The sequence below is a fragment of the Rhinoderma darwinii genome, unplaced genomic scaffold (assembly GCF_050947455.1).
Source record: "Rhinoderma darwinii isolate aRhiDar2 unplaced genomic scaffold, aRhiDar2.hap1 Scaffold_422, whole genome shotgun sequence".
In the NCBI taxonomy this organism is placed as follows: Eukaryota; Metazoa; Chordata; class Amphibia; order Anura; family Rhinodermatidae; genus Rhinoderma; species Rhinoderma darwinii.
In genome coordinates, this window is record NW_027463769.1 from 14,588 (window position 1) to 32,653 (window position 18,066).

The 18,066-nt window shown below is 47.9% G+C and overlaps 12 non-coding genes across 12 annotated transcripts; all 12 read left to right on the forward strand.

The window, feature by feature from the left end:
* The first annotated feature begins 622 nt into the window (after nucleotides 1–622).
* Nucleotides 623–813, forward strand: LOC142710178 (U2 spliceosomal RNA). The gene has a single exon (XR_012869278.1). It is a non-coding gene; the product is annotated as a U2 spliceosomal RNA (small nuclear RNA).
* A 1,289-nt stretch (nucleotides 814–2,102) lies between these two features.
* LOC142710205 (U2 spliceosomal RNA) lies at nucleotides 2,103–2,292 on the forward strand. Its single transcript, XR_012869302.1, has one exon. It is a non-coding gene; the product is annotated as a U2 spliceosomal RNA (small nuclear RNA).
* A 1,286-nt stretch (nucleotides 2,293–3,578) lies between these two features.
* On the forward strand, nucleotides 3,579–3,768 carry LOC142710192 (U2 spliceosomal RNA). The gene has a single exon (XR_012869291.1). It is a non-coding gene; the product is annotated as a U2 spliceosomal RNA (small nuclear RNA).
* Nucleotides 3,769–5,048: 1,280 nt separating this feature from the next.
* LOC142710190 (U2 spliceosomal RNA) lies at nucleotides 5,049–5,239 on the forward strand. Its single transcript, XR_012869289.1, has one exon. It is a non-coding gene; the product is annotated as a U2 spliceosomal RNA (small nuclear RNA).
* Nucleotides 5,240–6,527: 1,288 nt separating this feature from the next.
* LOC142710202 (U2 spliceosomal RNA) lies at nucleotides 6,528–6,718 on the forward strand. The gene has a single exon (XR_012869300.1). It is a non-coding gene; the product is annotated as a U2 spliceosomal RNA (small nuclear RNA).
* Nucleotides 6,719–8,018: 1,300 nt separating this feature from the next.
* On the forward strand, nucleotides 8,019–8,209 carry LOC142710211 (U2 spliceosomal RNA). Its single transcript, XR_012869308.1, has one exon. It is a non-coding gene; the product is annotated as a U2 spliceosomal RNA (small nuclear RNA).
* Nucleotides 8,210–9,501: 1,292 nt separating this feature from the next.
* Nucleotides 9,502–9,692, forward strand: LOC142710212 (U2 spliceosomal RNA). Its single transcript, XR_012869309.1, has one exon. It is a non-coding gene; the product is annotated as a U2 spliceosomal RNA (small nuclear RNA).
* A 1,276-nt stretch (nucleotides 9,693–10,968) lies between these two features.
* LOC142710213 (U2 spliceosomal RNA) lies at nucleotides 10,969–11,159 on the forward strand. The gene has a single exon (XR_012869310.1). It is a non-coding gene; the product is annotated as a U2 spliceosomal RNA (small nuclear RNA).
* Nucleotides 11,160–12,439: 1,280 nt separating this feature from the next.
* LOC142710214 (U2 spliceosomal RNA) lies at nucleotides 12,440–12,630 on the forward strand. The gene has a single exon (XR_012869311.1). It is a non-coding gene; the product is annotated as a U2 spliceosomal RNA (small nuclear RNA).
* A 1,296-nt stretch (nucleotides 12,631–13,926) lies between these two features.
* LOC142710216 (U2 spliceosomal RNA) lies at nucleotides 13,927–14,117 on the forward strand. The gene has a single exon (XR_012869312.1). It is a non-coding gene; the product is annotated as a U2 spliceosomal RNA (small nuclear RNA).
* A 1,296-nt stretch (nucleotides 14,118–15,413) lies between these two features.
* LOC142710217 (U2 spliceosomal RNA) lies at nucleotides 15,414–15,604 on the forward strand. Its single transcript, XR_012869313.1, has one exon. It is a non-coding gene; the product is annotated as a U2 spliceosomal RNA (small nuclear RNA).
* Nucleotides 15,605–16,904: 1,300 nt separating this feature from the next.
* On the forward strand, nucleotides 16,905–17,095 carry LOC142710218 (U2 spliceosomal RNA). The gene has a single exon (XR_012869314.1). It is a non-coding gene; the product is annotated as a U2 spliceosomal RNA (small nuclear RNA).
* The last annotated feature ends 971 nt before the right edge of the window (nucleotides 17,096–18,066 follow it).

Consider the following 18,066-nt stretch of genomic DNA (forward strand, 5'->3'; position numbering starts at 1 on the left):
GCAGTCCCTTGTCTCCCTCTTGTGGCCTCCTGGAGGCAACTAGCTGTGCAAAAAAAAGACAGCCTGGCGGCCGGCTGTTGCAGTGTTGCCCTCTCAGGCAACACTGAGTGACTGACTGAGCCTCACCGTCTTATATAAAGTTCAGACGGAACTTTGCACGTGTCATAGTGGAGCCCTCAGGATTCCAGAGCCAGCTTTCTGACATCATAATGGGGCCTCAGAGATAAAAGCCTGGGCCCAGGCAGTGTTGGTCAGTGCTGCTCAGCAGGCAGCACTGGACTGGACTGGATTACAGCTGATACAAGGTGTGAAGGAACAAGGGGTGGCTGTGGGCATGCACTTGCTGCCGCTGCCAGTGTTTATCTGCATGGCAGCAGGGCATTTGGGCGTTGCCAGGAAGGCGTTTTTATGTAGATTCCTCCTCTTTCAGCACTGCATTGTGGTGCAAGCAAAAGAAGCAAATCCTGTCTGGCTTCCTCTCCGGCCTTTATTCACCTCCCGTGTAGCTGTGAGTGTGTGAGCCTGCAGGGCCCCATGGAATTGCCTAGAAGTAGGCTGAATCGCTGCAAGGGCTGAACAGCAGTATCGGGCAGGCTCGGGCAACGCGCGGCCCGTTCGGGTTATCGCTTCTCGGCCTTTTGGCTAAGATCAAGTGTAGTATCTGTTCTTATCAGTTTAATATCTGATACGTCCCCTATCTGGGGACCATATATTAAATGGATTTTTAGAACAGGGAGATGGAAATAGAGCTTGCTCTGTCCACTCCACGCATTGACCTGGTATTGCAGTATTTCCAGGACCGGTGCACCCTTTCCTTATGTGTTGACTAAAAGCAGATTCCAAAAGTGTTTTTTGTCTTTGCTATTGTTTCTGTCTTTCTGAAGGGATCTCCCCTTTTAATCCCATTATTTCAACACCTGTTGGACAATGCATGAGTGATAATGAGCTCATTGATTAAATGCAATTAATGAATAGATTGCCACCTCTTGTTGTGTGTCGTCTGTGTTTCTGTGTTTCCGGCATTTCACATTGGAACACCTCATTCACCTTCCTTGTCTTCTCTCCGTCCTCCCTTTTAGGTAAGTTAAAGAGCTGCACCTGAGCCAGCCACTGATTGATTGATTGATTGATTGATTGATTGATTGATTGATTGATTGATTGATTGATGCAGCACAACAGTCAAATAGTGGAGTGGAGTAGGGGAACAGCAAACAGCCAATAAAGCAAGCCCGCCCGCTCGCCTGCCCGCCACAATGGACCTACCTGTGTACACTAGATGGATGTGATGGAATGTACTGTCGTCCCTACATTTCAAGAAGAAGTAAGAATTGCAGTTGCAACAAAGCCTTGCTTGCCTACAAAGAGAGCAGCAATTTGGATTTGTTACTATGTTACCTAGAAGAATAACAAACTGTGCAAGGATGGAGGTTGTAGGAGCAAGGAGAAGTTGTCTGTAAAGTTGGTGGATGCCTATTTTCCATTTTGCAGTCCCTTGTCTCCCTCTTGTGGCCTCCTGGAGGCAACTAGCTGTGCAAAAAAAGACAGCCTGGCGGCCGGCTGTTGCAGTGTTGCCCTCTCAGGCAACACTGAGTGACTGACTGAGCCTCACCGTCTTATATAAAGTTCAGCGGAACTTTGCACGTGTCATAGTGGAGCCCTCAGGATTCCAGAGCCAGCTTTCTGACATCATAATGGGGCCTCAGAGATAAAAGCCTGGGCCCAGGCAGTGTTGGTCAGTGCTGCTCAGCAGGCAGCACTGGACTGGACTGGATTACAGCTGATACAAGGTGTGAAGGAACAAGGGGTGGCTGTGGGCATGCACTTGCTGCCGCTGCCAGTGTTTATCTGCATGGCAGCAGGGCATTTGGGCGTTGCCAGGAAGGCGTTTTTATGTAGATTCCTCCTCTTTCAGCACTGCATTGTGGTGCAAGCAAAAGAAGCAAATCCTGTCTGGCTTCCTCTCCGGCCTTTATTCACCTCCCGTGTAGCTGTGAGTGTGTGAGCCTGCAGGCCCCATGGAATTGCCTAGAAGTAGGCTGAATCGCTGCAAGGCTGAACAGCAGTATCGGGCAGGCTCGGGCAACGCGCGGCCCGTTCGGGTTATCGCTTCTCGGCCTTTTGGCTAAGATCAAGTGTAGTATCTGTTCTTATCAGTTTAATATCTGATACGTCCCCTATCTGGGGACCATATATTAAATGATTTTTAGAACAGGGAGATGGAAATAGAGCTTGCTCTGTCCACTCCACGCATTGACCTGGTATTGCAGTATTTCCAGGACCGGTGCACCCTTTCCTTATGTGTTGACTAAAAGCAGATTCCAAAAGTGTTTTTTGTCTTTGCTATTGTTTCTGTCTTTCTGAAGGGATCTCCCCTTTTAATCCCATTATTCAACACCTGTTGGACAATGCATGAGTGATAATGAGCTCATTGATTAAATGCAATTAATGAATAGATTGCCACCTCTTGTTGTGTGTCGTCTGTGTTTCTGTGTTTCCGGCATTTCACATTGGAACACCTCATTCACCTTCCTTGTCTTCTCTCGCCCTCCCTTTTAGGTAAGTTAAAGAGCTGCACCTGAGCCAGCCACTGATTGATTGATTGATGATTGATTGATTGATTGATTGATTGATTGATTGATTGATGCAGCACAACAGTCAAATAGTGGAGTGGAGTAGGGGAACAGCAAACAGCCAATAAAGCAGCCCGCCCGCTCGCCTGCCCGCCACAATGGACCTACCTGTGTACACTAGATGGATGTGATGGAATGTACTGTCGTCCCTACATTTCAAGAAGAAGTAAGAATTGCAGTTGCAACAAAGCCTTGCTTGCCTACAAAGAGAGCAGCAATTTGGATTTGTTACTATGTTACCTAGAAGAATAACAAACTGTGCAAGGATGGAGGTTGTAGGAGCAAGGAGAAGTTGTCTGTAAAGTTGGTGGATGCCTATTTTCCATTTTGCAGTCCCTTGTCTCCCTCTTGTGGCCTCCTGGAGGCAACTAGCTGTGCAAAAAAAAGACAGCCTGGCGGCCGGCTGTTGCAGTGTTGCCCTCTCAGGCAACACTGAGTGACTGACTGAGCCTCACCGTCTTATATAAAGTTCAGACGGAACTTTGCACGTGTCATAGTGGAGCCCTCAGGATTCCAGAGCCAGCTTTCTGACATCATAATGGGGCCTCAGAGATAAAAGCCTGGGCCCAGGCAGTGTTGGTCAGTGCTGCTCAGCAGGCAGCACTGGACTGGACTGGATTACAGCTGATACAAGGTGTGAAGGAACAAGGGGTGGCTGTGGGCATGCACTTGCTGCCGCTGCCAGTGTTTATCTGCATGGCAGCAGGGCATTTGGGCGTTGCCAGGAAGGCGTTTTTATGTAGATTCCTCCTCTTTCAGCACTGCATTGTGGTGCAAGCAAAAGAAGCAAATCCTGTCTGGCTTCCTCTCCGGCCTTTATTCACCTCCCGTGTAGCTGTGAGTGTGTGAGCCTGCAGGCCCATGGAATTGCCTAGAGTAGGCTGAATCGCTGCAAGGGCTGAACAGCAGTATCGGGCAGGCTCGGGCAACGCGCGGCACGTTCGGGTTATCGCTTCTCGGCCTTTTGGCTAAGATCAAGTGTAGTATCTGTTCTTATCAGTTTAATATCTGATACGTCCCCTATCTGGGGACCATATATTAAATGGATTTTTAGAACAGGGAGATGGAAATAGAGCTTGCTCTGTCCACTCCACGCATTGACCTGGTATTGCAGTATTTCCAGGACGGTGCACCCTTTCCTTATGTGTTGACTAAAAGCAGATTCCAAAAGTGTTTTTTGTCTTTGCTATTGTTTCTGTCTTTCTGAAGGGATCTCCCCTTTTAATCCCATTATTTCAACACCTGTTGGACAATGCATGAGTGATAATGAGCTCATTGATTAAATGCAATTAATGAATAGATTGCCTCCTCTTGTTGTGTGTCGTCTGTGTTTCTGTGTTTCCGGCATTTCACATTGGAACACCTCATTCACCTTCCTTGTCTTCTCTCCGCCCTCCCTTTTAGGTAAGTTAAAGAGCTGCACCTGAGCCAGCCACTGATTGATTGATTGATTGATTGATTGATTGATTGATTGATTGATTGATGCAGCACAACAGTCAAATAGTGGAGTGGAGTAGGGGAACAGCAAACAGCCAATAAAGCAGCCCGCCCGCTCGCCTGCCCGCCACAATGGACCTACCTGTGTACACTAGATGGATGTGATGAATGTACTGTCGTCCCTACATTTCAAGAAGAAGTAAGAATTGCAGTTGCAACAAAGCCTTGCTTGCCTACAAAGAGAGCAGCAATTTGGATTTGTTACTATGTTACCTAGAAGAATAACAAACTGTGCAAGGATGGAGGTTGTAGGAGCAAGGAGAAGTTGTCTGTAAAGTTGGTGGATGCCTATTTTCCATTTTGCAGTCCCTTGTCTCCCTCTTGTGGCCTCCTGGAGGCAACTAGCTGTGCAAAAAAGACAGCCTGGCGGCCGGCTGTTGCAGTTGCCCTCTCAGGCAACACTGAGTGACTGACTGAGGCCTCACCGTCTTATATAAAGTTCAGACGGAACTTTGCACGTGTCATAGTGGAGCCCTCAGGATTCCAGAGCCAGCTTTCTGACATCATAATGGGGCCTCATAGATAAAAGCCTGGGCCCAGGCAGTGTTGGTCAGTGCTGCTCAGCAGGCAGCACTGGACTGGACTGGATTACAGCTGATACAAGGTGTGAAGGAACAAGGGGTGGCTGTGGGCATGCACTTGCTGCCGCTGCCAGTGTTTATCTGCATGGCAGCAGGGCATTTGGGCGTTGCCAGGAAGGCGTTTTTATGTAGATTCCTCCTCTTTCAGCACTGCATTGTGGTGCAAGCAAAAGAAGCAAATCCTGTCTGGCTTCCTCTCCGGCCTTTATTCACCTCCCGTGTAGCTGTGAGTGTGTGAGCCTGCAGGGCCCCATGGAATTGCCTAGAAGTAGGCTGAATCGCTGCAAGGGCTGAACAGCAGTATCGGGCAGGCTCGGGCAACGCGCGGCCCGTTCGGGTTATCGCTTCTCGGCCTTTTGGCTAAGATCAAGTGTAGTATCTGTTCTTATCAGTTTAATATCTGATACGTCCCCTATCTGGGGACCATATATTAAATGGATTTTTAGAACAGGGAGATGGAAATAGAGCTTGCTCTGTCCACTCCACGCATTGACCTGGTATTGCAGTATTTCCAGGACCGGTGCACCCTTTCCTTATGTGTTGACTAAAAGCAGATTCCAAAAGTGTTTTTTGTCTTTGCTATTGTTTCTGTCTTTCTGAAGGGATCTCCCCTTTTAATCCCATTATTTCAACACCTGTTGGACAATGCATGAGTGATAATGAGCTCATTGATTAAATGCAATTAATGAATAGATTGCCACCTCTTGTTGTGTGTCGTCTGTGTTTCTGTGTTTCCGGCATTTCACATTGGAACACCTCATTCACCTTCCTTGTCTTCTCTCCGCCCTCCCTTTTAGGTAAGTTAAAGAGCTGCACCTGAGCCAGCCACTGATTGATTGATTGATTGATTGATTGATTGATTGATTGATTGATTGATTGATGCAGCACAACAGTCAAATAGTGGAGTGGAGTAGGGGAACAGCAAACAGCCAATAAAGCAGCCCGCCCGCTCGCCTGCCCGCCACAATGGACCTACCTGTGTACACTAGATGGATGTGATGGAATGTACTGTCGTCCCTACATTTCAAGAAGAAGTAAGAATTGCAGTTGCAACAAAGCCTTGCTTGCCTACAAAGAGAGCAGCAATTTGGATTTGTTACTATGTTACCTAGAAGAATAACAAACTGTGCAAGGATGGAGGTTGTAGGAGCAAGGAGAAGTTGTCTGTAAAGTTGGTGGATGCCTATTTTCCATTTTGCAGTCCCTTGTCTCCCTCTTGTGGCCTCCTGGAGGCAACTAGCTGTGCAAAAAAAAGACAGCCTGGCGGCCGGCTGTTGCAGTGTTGCCCTCTCAGGCAACACTGAGTGACTGACTGAGCCTCACCGTCTTATATAAAGTTCAGACGGAACTTTGCACGTGTCATAGTGGAGCCCTCAGGATTCCAGAGCCAGCTTTCTGACATCATAATGGGGCCTCAGAGATAAAAGCCTGGGCCCAGGCAGTGTTGGTCAGTGCTGCTCAGCAGGCAGCACTGGACTGGACTGGATTACAGCTGATACAAGGTGTGAAGGAACAAGGGGTGGCTGTGGGCATGCACTTGCTGCCGCTGCCAGTGTTTATCTGCATGGCAGCTGGGCATTTGGGCGTTGCCAGGAAGGCGTTTTTATGTAGATTCCTCCTCTTTCAGCACTGCATTGTGGTGCAAGCAAAAGAAGCAAATCCTGTCTGGCTTCCTCTCCGGCCTTTATTCACCTCCCGTGTAGCTGTGAGTGTGTGAGCCTGCAGGGCCCCATGGAATTGCCTAGAAGTAGGCTGAATCGCTGCAAGGGCTGAACAGCAGTATCGGGCAGGCTCGGGCAACGCGCGGCCCGTTCGGGTTATCGCTTCTCGGCCTTTTGGCTAAGATCAAGTGTAGTATCTGTTCTTATCAGTTTAATATCTGATACGTCCCCTATCTGGGGACCATATATTAAATGGATTTTTAGAACAGGGAGATGGAAATAGAGCTTGCTCTGTCCACTCCACGCATTGACCTGGTATTGCAGTATTTCCAGGACCGGTGCACCCTTTCCTTATGTGTTGACTAAAAGCAGATTCCAAAAGTGTTTTTTGTCTTTGCTATTGTTTCTGTCTTTCTGAAGGGATCTCCCCTTTTAATCCCATTATTTCAACACCTGTTGGACAATGCATGAGTGATAATGAGCTCATTGATTAAATGCAATTAATGAATAGATTGCCACCTCTTGTTGTGTGTCGTCTGTGTTTCTGTGTTTCCGGCATTTCACATTGGAACACCTCATTCACCTTCCTTGTCTTCTCTCCGCCCTCCCTTTTAGGTAAGTTAAAGAGCTGCACCTGAGCCAGCCACTGATTGATTGATTGATTGATTGATTGATTGATTGATTGATTGATTGATTGATTGATTGATTGATGCAGCACAACAGTCAAATAGTGGAGTGGAGTAGGGGAACAGCAAACAGCCAATAAAGCAGCCCGCCCGCTCGCCTGCCCGCCACAATGGACCTACCTGTGTACACTAGATGGATGTGATGGAATGTACTGTCGTCCCTACATTTCAAGAAGAAGTAAGAATTGCAGTTGCAACAAAGCCTTGCTTGCCTACAAAGAGAGCAGCAATTTGGATTTGTTACTATGTTACCTAGAAGAATAACAAACTGTGCAAGGATGGAGGTTGTAGGAGCAAGGAGAAGTTGTCTGTAAAGTTGGTGGATGCCTATTTTCCATTTTGCAGTCCCTTGTCTCCCTCTTGTGGCCTCCTGGAGGCAACTAGCTGTGCAAAAAAAAGACAGCCTGGCGGCCGGCTGTTGCAGTGTTGCCCTCTCAGGCAACACTGAGTGACTGACTGAGCCTCACCGTCTTATATAAAGTTCAGACGGAACTTTGCACGTGTCATAGTGGAGCCCTCAGGATTCCAGAGCCAGCTTTCTGACATCATAATGGGGCCTCAGAGATAAAAGCCTGGGCCCAGGCAGTGTTGGTCAGTGCTGCTCAGCAGGCAGCACTGGACTGGACTGGATTACAGCTGATACAAGGTGTGAAGGAACAAGGGGTGGCTGTGGGCATGCACTTGCTGCCGCTGCCAGTGTTTATCTGCATGGCAGCAGGGCATTTGGGCGTTGCCAGGAAGGCGTTTTTATGTAGATTCCTCCTCTTTCAGCACTGCATTGTGGTGCAAGCAAAAGAAGCAAATCCTGTCTGGCTTCCTCTCCGGCCTTTATTCACCTCCCGTGTAGCTGTGAGTGTGTGAGCCTGCAGGGCCCCATGGAATTGCCTAGAAGTAGGCTGAATCGCTGCAAGGGCTGAACAGCAGTATCGGGCAGGCTCGGGCAACGCGCGGCCCGTTCGGGTTATCGCTTCTCGGCCTTTTGGCTAAGATCAAGTGTAGTATCTGTTCTTATCAGTTTAATATCTGATACGTCCCCTATCTGGGGACCATATATTAAATGGATTTTTAGAACAGGGAGATGGAAATAGAGCTTGCTCTGTCCACTCCACGCATTGACCTGGTATTGCAGTATTTCCAGGACCGGTGCACCCTTTCCTTATGTGTTGACTAAAAGCAGATTCCAAAAGTGTTTTTTGTCTTTGCTATTGTTTCTGTCTTTCTGAAGGGATCTCCCCTTTTAATCCCATTATTTCAACACCTGTTGGACAATGCATGAGTGATAATGAGCTCATTGATTAAATGCAATTAATGAATAGATTGCCACCTCTTGTTGTGTGTCGTCTGTGTTTCTGTGTTTCCGGCATTTCACATTGGAACACCTCATTCACCTTCCTTGTCTTCTCTCCGCCCTCCCTTTTAGGTAAGTTAAAGAGCTGCACCTGAGCCAGCCACTGATTGATTGATTGATTGATTGATTGATTGATTGATTGATTGATTGATTGATTGATGCAGCACAACAGTCAAATAGTGGAGTGGAGTAGGGGAACAGCAAACAGCCAATAAAGCAGCCCGCCCGCTCGCCTGCCCGCCACAATGGACCTACCTGTGTACACTAGATGGATGTGATGGAATGTACTGTCGTCCCTACATTTCAAGAAGAAGTAAGAATTGCAGTTGCAACAAAGCCTTGCCTGCCTACAAAGAGAGCAGCAATTTGGATTTGTTACTATGTTACCTAGAAGAATAACAAACTGTGCAAGGATGGAGGTTGTAGGAGCAAGGAGAAGTTGTCTGTAAAGTTGGTGGATGCCTATTTTCCATTTTGCAGTCCCTTGTCTCCCTCTTGTGGCCTCCTGGAGGCAACTAGCTGTGCAAAAAAAAGACAGCCTGGCGGCCGGCTGTTGCAGTGTTGCCCTCTCAGGCAACACTGAGTGACTGACTGAGCCTCACCGTCTTATATAAAGTTCAGACGGAACTTTGCACGTGTCATAGTGGAGCCCTCAGGATTCCAGAGCCAGCTTTCTGACATCATAATGGGGCCTCAGAGATAAAAGCCTGGGCCCAGGCAGTGTTGGTCAGTGCTGCTCAGCAGGCAGCACTGGACTGGACTGGATTACAGCTGATACAAGGTGTGAAGGAACAAGGGGTGGCTGTGGGCATGCACTTGCTGCCGCTGCCAGTGTTTATCTGCATGGCAGCAGGGCATTTGGGCGTTGCCAGGAAGGCGTTTTTATGTAGATTCCTCCTCTTTCAGCACTGCATTGTGGTGCAAGCAAAAGAAGCAAATCCTGTCTGGCTTCCTCTCCGGCCTTTATTCACCTCCCGTGTAGCTGTGAGTGTGTGAGCCTGCAGGGCCCCATGGAATTGCCTAGAAGTAGGCTGAATCGCTGCAAGGGCTGAACAGCAGTATCGGGCAGGCTCGGGCAACGCGCGGCCCGTTCGGGTTATCGCTTCTCGGCCTTTTGGCTAAGATCAAGTGTAGTATCTGTTCTTATCAGTTTAATATCTGATACGTCCCCTATCTGGGGACCATATATTAAATGGATTTTTAGAACAGGGAGATGGAAATAGAGCTTGCTCTGTCCACTCCACGCATTGACCTGGTATTGCAGTATTTCCAGGACCGGTGCACCCTTTCCTTATGTGTTGACTAAAAGCAGATTCCAAAAGTGTTTTTTGTCTTTGCTATTGTTTCTGTCTTTCTGAAGGGATCTCCCCTTTTAATCCCATTATTTCAACACCTGTTGGACAATGCATGAGTGATAATGAGCTCATTGATTAAATGCAATTAATGAATAGATTGCCACCTCTTGTTGTGTGTCGTCTGTGTTTCTGTGTTTCCGGCATTTCACATTGGAACACCTCATTCACCTTCCTTGTCTTCTCTCCGCCCTCCCTTTTAGGTAAGTTAAAGAGCTGCACCTGAGCCAGCCACTGATTGATTGATTGATTGATTGATTGATTGATTGATTGATGCAGCACAACAGTCAAATAGTGGAGTGGAGTAGGGGAACAGCAAACAGCCAATAAAGCAGCCCGCCCGCTCGCCTGCCCGCCACAATGGACCTACCTGTGTACACTAGATGGATGTGATGGAATGTACTGTCGTCCCTACATTTCAAGAAGAAGTAAGAATTGCAGTTGCAACAAAGCCTTGCTTGCCTACAAAGAGAGCAGCAATTTGGATTTGTTACTATGTTACCTAGAAGAATAACAAACTGTGCAAGGATGGAGGTTGTAGGAGCAAGGAGAAGTTGTCTGTAAAGTTGGTGGATGCCTATTTTCCATTTTGCAGTCCCTTGTCTCCCTCTTGTGGCCTCCTGGAGGCAACTAGCTGTGCAAAAAAAAGACAGCCTGGCGGCCGGCTGTTGCAGTGTTGCCCTCTCAGGCAACACTGAGTGACTGACTGAGCCTCACCGTCTTATATAAAGTTCAGACGGAACTTTGCACGTGTCATAGTGGAGCCCTCAGGATTCCAGAGCCAGCTTTCTGACATCATAATGGGGCCTCAGAGATAAAAGCCTGGGCCCAGGCAGTGTTGGTCAGTGCTGCTCAGCAGGCAGCACTGGACTGGACTGGATTACAGCTGATACAAGGTGTGAAGGAACAAGGGGTGGCTGTGGGCATGCACTTGCTGCCGCTGCCAGTGTTTATCTGCATGGCAGCAGGGCATTTGGGCGTTGCCAGGAAGGCGTTTTTATGTAGATTCCTCCTCTTTCAGCACTGCATTGTGGTGCAAGCAAAAGAAGCAAATCCTGTCTGGCTTCCTCTCCGGCCTTTATTCACCTCCCGTGTAGCTGTGAGTGTGTGAGCCTGCAGGGCCCCATGGAATTGCCTAGAAGTAGGCTGAATCGCTGCAAGGGCTGAACAGCAGTATCGGGCAGGCTCGGGCAACGCGCGGCCCGTTCGGGTTATCGCTTCTCGGCCTTTTGGCTAAGATCAAGTGTAGTATCTGTTCTTATCAGTTTAATATCTGATACGTCCCCTATCTGGGGACCATATATTAAATGGATTTTTAGAACAGGGAGATGGAAATAGAGCTTGCTCTGTCCACTCCACGCATTGACCTGGTATTGCAGTATTTCCAGGACCGGTGCACCCTTTCCTTATGTGTTGACTAAAAGCAGATTCCAAAAGTGTTTTTTGTCTTTGCTATTGTTTCTGTCTTTCTGAAGGGATCTCCCCTTTTAATCCCATTATTTCAACACCTGTTGGACAATGCATGAGTGATAATGAGCTCATTGATTAAATGCAATTAATGAATAGATTGCCACCTCTTGTTGTGTGTCGTCTGTGTTTCTGTGTTTCCGGCATTTCACATTGGAACACCTCATTCACCTTCCTTGTCTTCTCTCCGCCCTCCCTTTTAGGTAAGTTAAAGAGCTGCACCTGAGCCAGCCACTGATTGATTGATTGATTGATTGATTGATTGATTGATTGATTGATGCAGCACAACAGTCAAATAGTGGAGTGGAGTAGGGGAACAGCAAACAGCCAATAAAGCAGCCCGCCCGCTCGCCTGCCCGCCACAATGGACCTACCTGTGTACACTAGATGGATGTGATGGAATGTACTGTCGTCCCTACATTTCAAGAAGAAGTAAGAATTGCAGTTGCAACAAAGCCTTGCTTGCCTACAAAGAGAGCAGCAATTTGGATTTGTTACTATGTTACCTAGAAGAATAACAAACTGTGCAAGGATGGAGGTTGTAGGAGCAAGGAGAAGTTGTCTGTAAAGTTGGTGGATGCCTATTTTCCATTTTGCAGTCCCTTGTCTCCCTCTTGTGGCCTCCTGGAGGCAACTAGCTGTGCAAAAAAAAGACAGCCTGGCGGCCGGCTGTTGCAGTGTTGCCCTCTCAGGCAACACTGAGTGACTGACTGAGCCTCACCGTCTTATATAAAGTTCAGACGGAACTTTGCACGTGTCATAGTGGAGCCCTCAGGATTCCAGAGCCAGCTTTCTGACATCATAATGGGGCCTCAGAGATAAAAGCCTGGGCCCAGGCAGTGTTGGTCAGTGCTGCTCAGCAGGCAGCACTGGACTGGACTGGATTACAGCTGATACAAGGTGTGAAGGAACAAGGGGTGGCTGTGGGCATGCACTTGCTGCCGCTGCCAGTGTTTATCTGCATGGCAGCAGGGCATTTGGGCGTTGCCAGGAAGGCGTTTTTATGTAGATTCCTCCTCTTTCAGCACTGCATTGTGGTGCAAGCAAAAGAAGCAAATCCTGTCTGGCTTCCTCTCCGGCCTTTATTCACCTCCCGTGTAGCTGTGAGTGTGTGAGCCTGCAGGGCCCCATGGAATTGCCTAGAAGTAGGCTGAATCGCTGCAAGGGCTGAACAGCAGTATCGGGCAGGCTCGGGCAACGCGCGGCCCGTTCGGGTTATCGCTTCTCGGCCTTTTGGCTAAGATCAAGTGTAGTATCTGTTCTTATCAGTTTAATATCTGATACGTCCCCTATCTGGGGACCATATATTAAATGGATTTTTAGAACAGGGAGATGGAAATAGAGCTTGCTCTGTCCACTCCACGCATTGACCTGGTATTGCAGTATTTCCAGGACCGGTGCACCCTTTCCTTATGTGTTGACTAAAAGCAGATTCCAAAAGTGTTTTTTGTCTTTGCTATTGTTTCTGTCTTTCTGAAGGGATCTCCCCTTTTAATCCCATTATTTCAACACCTGTTGGACAATGCATGAGTGATAATGAGCTCATTGATTAAATGCAATTAATGAATAGATTGCCACCTCTTGTTGTGTGTCGTCTGTGTTTCTGTGTTTCCGGCATTTCACATTGGAACACCTCATTCACCTTCCTTGTCTTCTCTCCGCCCTCCCTTTTAGGTAAGTTAAAGAGCTGCACCTGAGCCAGCCACTGATTGATTGATTGATTGATTGATTGATTGATTGATTGATTGATTGATTGATTGATTGATGCAGCACAACAGTCAAATAGTGGAGTGGAGTAGGGGAACAGCAAACAGCCAATAAAGCAGCCCGCCCGCTCGCCTGCCCGCCACAATGGACCTACCTGTGTACACTAGATGGATGTGATGGAATGTACTGTCGTCCCTACATTTCAAGAAGAAGTAAGAATTGCAGTTGCAACAAAGCCTTGCTTGCCTACAAAGAGAGCAGCAATTTGGATTTGTTACTATGTTACCTAGAAGAATAACAAACTGTGCAAGGATGGAGGTTGTAGGAGCAAGGAGAAGTTGTCTGTAAAGTTGGTGGATGCCTATTTTCCATTTTGCAGTCCCTTGTCTCCCTCTTGTGGCCTCCTGGAGGCAACTAGCTGTGCAAAAAAAAGACAGCCTGGCGGCCGGCTGTTGCAGTGTTGCCCTCTCAGGCAACACTGAGTGACTGACTGAGCCTCACCGTCTTATATAAAGTTCAGACGGAACTTTGCACGTGTCATAGTGGAGCCCTCAGGATTCCAGAGCCAGCTTTCTGACATCATAATGGGGCCTCAGAGATAAAAGCCTGGGCCCAGGCAGTGTTGGTCAGTGCTGCTCAGCAGGCAGCACTGGACTGGACTGGATTACAGCTGATACAAGGTGTGAAGGAACAAGGGGTGGCTGTGGGCATGCACTTGCTGCCGCTGCCAGTGTTTATCTGCATGGCAGCAGGGCATTTGGGCGTTGCCAGGAAGGCGTTTTTATGTAGATTCCTCCTCTTTCAGCACTGCATTGTGGTGCAAGCAAAAGAAGCAAATCCTGTCTGGCTTCCTCTCCGGCCTTTATTCACCTCCCGTGTAGCTGTGAGTGTGTGAGCCTGCAGGGCCCCATGGAATTGCCTAGAAGTAGGCTGAATCGCTGCAAGGGCTGAACAGCAGTATCGGGCAGGCTCGGGCAACGCGCGGCCCGTTCGGGTTATCGCTTCTCGGCCTTTTGGCTAAGATCAAGTGTAGTATCTGTTCTTATCAGTTTAATATCTGATACGTCCCCTATCTGGGGACCATATATTAAATGGATTTTTAGAACAGGGAGATGGAAATAGAGCTTGCTCTGTCCACTCCACGCATTGACCTGGTATTGCAGTATTTCCAGGACCGGTGCACCCTTTCCTTATGTGTTGACTAAAAGCAGATGCCAAAAGTGTTTTTTGTCTTTGCTATTGTTTCTGTCTTTCTGAAGGGATCTCCCCTTTTAATCCCATTATTTCAACACCTGTTGGACAATGCATGAGTGATAATGAGCTCATTGATTAAATGCAATTAATGAATAGATTGCCACCTCTTGTTGTGTGTCGTCTGTGTTTCTGTGTTTCCGGCATTTCACATTGGAACACCTCATTCACCTTCCTTGTCTTCTCTCCGCCCTCCCTTTTAGGTAAGTTAAAGAGCTGCACCTGAGCCAGCCACTGATTGATTGATTGATTGATTGATTGATTGATTGATTGATTGATTGATTGATTGATTGATGCAGCACAACAGTCAAATAGTGGAGTGGAGTAGGGGAACAGCAAACAGCCAATAAAGCAGCCCGCCCGCTCGCCTGCCCGCCACAATGGACCTACCTGTGTACACTAGATGGATGTGATGGAATGTACTGTCGTCCCTACATTTCAAGAAGAAGTAAGAATTGCAGTTGCAACAAAGCCTTGCTTGCCTACAAAGAGAGCAGCAATTTGGATTTGTTACTATGTTACCTAGAAGAATAACAAACTGTGCAAGGATGGAGGTTGTAGGAGCAAGGAGAAGTTGTCTGTAAAGTTGGTGGATGCCTATTTTCCATTTTGCAGTCCCTTGTCTCCCTCTTGTGGCCTCCTGGAGGCAACTAGCTGTGCAAAAAAAAGACAGCCTGGCGGCCGGCTGTTGCAGTGTTGCCCTCTCAGGCAACACTGAGTGACTGACTGAGCCTCACCGTCTTATATAAAGTTCAGACGGAACTTTGCACGTGTCATAGTGGAGCCCTCAGGATTCCAGAGCCAGCTTTCTGACATCATAATGGGGCCTCAGAGATAAAAGCCTGGGCCCAGGCAGTGTTGGTCAGTGCTGCTCAGCAGGCAGCACTGGACTGGACTGGATTACAGCTGATACAAGGTGTGAAGGAACAAGGGGTGGCTGTGGGCATGCACTTGCTGCCGCTGCCAGTGTTTATCTGCATGGCAGCAGGGCATTTGGGCGTTGCCAGGAAGGCGTTTTTATGTAGATTCCTCCTCTTTCAGCACTGCATTGTGGTGCAAGCAAAAGAAGCAAATCCTGTCTGGCTTCCTCTCCGGCCTTTATTCACCTCCCGTGTAGCTGTGAGTGTGTGAGCCTGCAGGGCCCCATGGAATTGCCTAGAAGTAGGCTGAATCGCTGCAAGGGCTGAACAGCAGTATCGGGCAGGCTCGGGCAACGCGCGGCCCGTTCGGGTTATCGCTTCTCGGCCTTTTGGCTAAGATCAAGTGTAGTATCTGTTCTTATCAGTTTAATATCTGATACGTCCCCTATCTGGGGACCATATATTAAATGGATTTTTAGAACAGGGAGATGGAAATAGAGCTTGCTCTGTCCACTCCACGCATTGACCTGGTATTGCAGTATTTCCAGGACCGGTGCACCCTTTCCTTATGTGTTGACTAAAAGCAGATTCCAAAAGTGTTTTTTGTCTTTGCTATTGTTTCTGTCTTTCTGAAGGGATCTCCCCTTTTAATCCCATTATTTCAACACCTGTTGGACAATGCATGAGTGATAATGAGCTCATTGATTAAATGCAATTAATGAATAGATTGCCACCTCTTGTTGTGTGTCGTCTGTGTTTCTGTGTTTCCGGCATTTCACATTGGAACACCTCATTCACCTTCCTTGTCTTCTCTCCGCCCTCCCTTTTAGGTAAGTTAAAGAGCTGCACCTGAGCCAGCCACTGATTGATTGATTGATTGATTGATTGATTGATTGATTGATTGATTGATTGATTGATTGATTGATGCAGCACAACAGTCAAATAGTGGAGTGGAGTAGGGGAACAGCAAACAGCCAATAAAGCAGCCCGCCCGCTCGCCTGCCCGCCACAATGGACCTACCTGTGTACACTAGATGGATGTGATGGAATGTACTGTCGTCCCTACATTTCAAGAAGAAGTAAGAATTGCAGTTGCAACAAAGCCTTGCTTGCCTACAAAGAGAGCAGCAATTTGGATTTGTTACTATGTTACCTAGAAGAATAACAAACTGTGCAAGGATGGAGGTTGTAGGAGCAAGGAGAAGTTGTCTGTAAAGTTGGTGGATGCCTATTTTCCATTTTGCAGTCCCTTGTCTCCCTCTTGTGGCCTCCTGGAGGCAACTAGCTGTGCAAAAAAAAGACAGCCTGGCGGCCGGCTGTTGCAGTGTTGCCCTCTCAGGCAACACTGAGTGACTGACTGAGCCTCACCGTCTTATATAAAGTTCAGACGGAACTTTGCACGTGTCATAGTGGAGCCCTCAGGATTCCAGAGCCAGCTTTCTGACATCATAATGGGGCCTCAGAGATAAAAGCCTGGGCCCAGGCAGTGTTGGTCAGTGCTGCTCAGCAGGCAGCACTGGACTGGACTGGATTACAGCTGATACAAGGTGTGAAGGAACAAGGGGTGGCTGTGGGCATGCACTTGCTGCCGCTGCCAGTGTTTATCTGCATGGCAGCAGGGCATTTGGGCGTTGCCAGGAAGGCGTTTTTATGTAGATTCCTCCTCTTTCAGCACTGCATTGTGGTGCAAGCAAAAGAAGCAAATCCTGTCTGGCTTCCTCTCCGGCCTTTATTCACCTCCCGTGTAGCTGTGAGTGTGTGAGCCTGCAGGGCCCCATGGAATTGCCTAGAAGTAGGCTGAATCGCTGCAAGGGCTGAACAGCAGTATCGGGCAGGCTCGGGCAACGCGCGGCCCGTTCGGGTTATCGCTTCTCGGCCTTTTGGCTAAGATCAAGTGTAGTATCTGTTCTTATCAGTTTAATATCTGATACGTCCCCTATCTGGGGACCATATATTAAATGGATTTTTAGAACAGGGAGATGGAAATAGAGCTTGCTCTGTCCACTCCACGCATTGACCTGGTATTGCAGTATTTCCAGGACCGGTGCACCCTTTCCTTATGTGTTGACTAAAAGCAGATTCCAAAAGTGTTTTTTGTCTTTGCTATTGTTTCTGTCTTTCTGAAGGGATCTCCCCTTTTAATCCCATTATTTCAACACCTGTTGGACAATGCATGAGTGATAATGAGCTCATTGATTAAATGCAATTAATGAATAGATTGCCACCTCTTGTTGTGTGTCGTCTGTGTTTCTGTGTTTCCGGCATTTCACATTGGAACACCTCATTCACCTTCCTTGTCTTCTCTCCGCCCTCCCTTTTAGGTAAGTTAAAGAGCTGCACCTGAGCCAGCCACTGATTGATTGATTGATTGATTGATTGATTGATTGATTGATTGATTGATTGATTGATTGATTGATGCAGCACAACAGTCAAATAGTGGAGTGGAGTAGGGGAACAGCAAACAGCCAATAAAGCAGCCCGCCCGCTCGCCTGCCCGCCACAATGGACCTACCTGTGTACACTAGATGGATGTGATGGAATGTACTGTCGTCCCTACATTTCAAGAAGAAGTAAGAATTGCAGTTGCAACAAAGCCTTGCTTGCCTACAAAGAGAGCAGCAATTTGGATTTGTTACTATGTTACCTAGAAGAATAACAAACTGTGCAAGGATGGAGGTTGTAGGAGCAAGGAGAAGTTGTCTGTAAAGTTGGTGGATGCCTATTTTCCATTTTGCAGTCCCTTGTCTCCCTCTTGTGGCCTCCTGGAGGCAACTAGCTGTGCAAAAAAAAGACAGCCTGGCGGCCGGCTGTTGCAGTGTTGCCCTCTCAGGCAACACTGAGTGACTGACTGAGCCTCACCGTCTTATATAAAGTTCAGACGGAACTTTGCACGTGTCATAGTGGAGCCCTCAGGATTCCAGAGCCAGCTTTCTGACATCATAATGGGGCCTCAGAGATAAAAGCCTGGGCCCAGGCAGTGTTGGTCAGTGCTGCTCAGCAGGCAGCACTGGACTGGACTGGATTAC